Source organism: Phoenix dactylifera, unplaced genomic scaffold, assembly GCF_009389715.1.
Source record: "Phoenix dactylifera cultivar Barhee BC4 unplaced genomic scaffold, palm_55x_up_171113_PBpolish2nd_filt_p 002168F, whole genome shotgun sequence".
NCBI classification, from domain to species: Eukaryota; Viridiplantae; Streptophyta; class Magnoliopsida; order Arecales; family Arecaceae; genus Phoenix; species Phoenix dactylifera.
In genome coordinates, this window is record NW_024069433.1 from 27,520 (window position 1) to 29,775 (window position 2,256).

Sequence of the window (2,256 nt, forward strand, 5' to 3'; positions counted from 1 at the left end):
GATGGAGAATTTATCAATTGATCTTATGATTTATTCAATTTATGTGAATCGTTTATCTTGCATAAAATATTTTACATAGATTGGTCTATTTCATCAAATCCAACACCTGTGATTTGGAGGAGATATTCATGTGACATTGATTTCATGTTTAATGATTTAATGATCAGATGCATCATGCTAGGTTAGATAGGTCATGCTTATCATTAGAGTAGATGGTTTGTGCTAGACTTAGATGATTCATGCTGAGAATTAGTTATAATTTTATAAGATTGCTTTGGCTTGTAGTCGGAAGCAATCAAGTCTTAAATACAACTCAATCATTGAAAGCGTCACGGATATAAATCTATCAGTGGATTCTAGCGCTAAACACCTCTCTCCATAGATAATTCATACTATTACATCCATATTAATTCTTAGTTTTTATCATTTACTCTAACTTTTACCCTTTGAAGTAATTATTTAAGAAAAATAACTTGTCTCCAGTCCCTGTGGACCGACATCCGTAATCACTATCTTACAGGATACGTACTATTGCGTGGTTTATTTTTGAAATTGAAAGAACCGACCAATTTTTGGCGCCGTTGCCGGGGATTGCTAGCATAGTTGTTTTTCTTTTCATTTAAAAAAAACTTTCAAATATATATATATCTCTAAAATAAAATAAAATTATTTTCTATTTTTGTTACTTTTTTTATCTTCTTTTTCTTTCTTACTAATTTTTAATTTTTCTTTTGGTATTATTTGATCAGAAATCGAAGAGAAAATCTGGGACTATCAAAAAGGAATGCTTTAGAGGTTTGCTTAAAAAAAAAAATTGCTGGGAAAATTTTCTTTGGTAACCTCTAAACCTTTTTTGTTTAAATTGATTCCCAATTAGCTTGAAATTTTGTGGTGATTGTTTAATTTTAATTTCAGCAAAAGTGTGAATGCATGCTTGATACACATACACCAATTAATCCGTACATAGTAAGGGCAATCACCCCAACAAGATAAGAGCCGGATTTCATCATCGGATTCTTGCCCAACTTAGGTGAACTCAATCTCACATAGTGTCAGCTTAATTAAAATTAATTAGACATTGGCTCCTAGGGACATTCAAGCTCAATAGGACGAAGATCACCGAAAGTTGCACCAATTTCGCTCTATGGCTCAGTTGATGTCTAGGCAAGCTTTGTCCCTATAAGGGAGACAGTTCATCTGTTCGAGGCAAGTGGTTTTAAGTGGGACCTTTACGAAGGCATCATAACCCCCCCACTTACCTGGAAGCTTACCTGGTCAACTTAGTTCATTAGACCGGATTGGAGGCTTAGGTGCCCTCTTCAAACCAGTTAGGAGCTGTCCAGTGATTTTAGGGCAAATACAAGGATTCGATGTGTTTTTCTTTTATTGCATGCTTGACTAATCAAGTACTAGTTTATGCAAGGGAGTCGTTCTAGAGTGCGTGACCTATTGCCCTTTGACCCTGAAATAGAATGGACCCTTAGGAATATTCGAGCTGAGATCAGAATATTAGAATCATCCCCACCTCCTGAGATGGCTGAAGAACAACCCAAACTCCTGAGGGAGTACTTTACTCCCACCATTTACACTTCTCCATCTTGCATTCGATTACTTGAGGTAGCAGCTGTACAATATAAAATAAAGTCTAGTATGATCCAAATGCTCCCATCTTTTTATGGGCTCACCAACGAAGACCCATATAAACACTTAGATGAATTTCTTGAGATTTGCACCACTGTCAAGATTCAGAACTTCACTGATGATGCTCTGAAGCTTAGATTATTCCCCTTCTCCCTTAAAGATAGATCCAAGCAATGGCTGAATTCTTTAGAAGCCGATTCGATTCGTTTCTGGGATCAAATGTAACAAGAATTTCTTAAAAAATACTTTTTCATAGAAAAAATGAAACAGTTTAGACGTGCCATCACGATCTTCTCCCAAACTGAGGGAGAAGAATTTCATGAAACTTGGGAGAGATTTCGGGACCTAATCCGTAAATGCCCACATCATCAAATACCTAAATGGCAGCTAGTGCAATGTTTCTATGACGGATTGACTGAACGAAACCGTCAGATGATCGATGCCGCATGTGGGGGGACTTTCATGCTTCAAAATGAGCATGAAGCATGGCAATTATTTGAAAATCTCAATAAAAACTCCCTCCACCATGCCTCCTATGTTGGGATTTGTATCCTAAATATCAATCGTCAGCATATTGATGATTGAATTTTGTAAATGAATTGACAAATTAATAAA

The 2,256-nt window shown here is 36.0% G+C and overlaps 1 non-coding gene across 1 annotated transcript; it reads right to left on the minus strand.

The window, feature by feature from the left end:
* Positions 1-1,909: 1,909 nt before the first annotated feature.
* Positions 1,910-2,015, minus strand: LOC120109429. The gene has a single exon (XR_005510310.1). It is a non-coding gene; the product is annotated as a small nucleolar RNA R71 (small nucleolar RNA).
* Between the last annotated feature and the right edge of the window lie 241 nt (positions 2,016-2,256).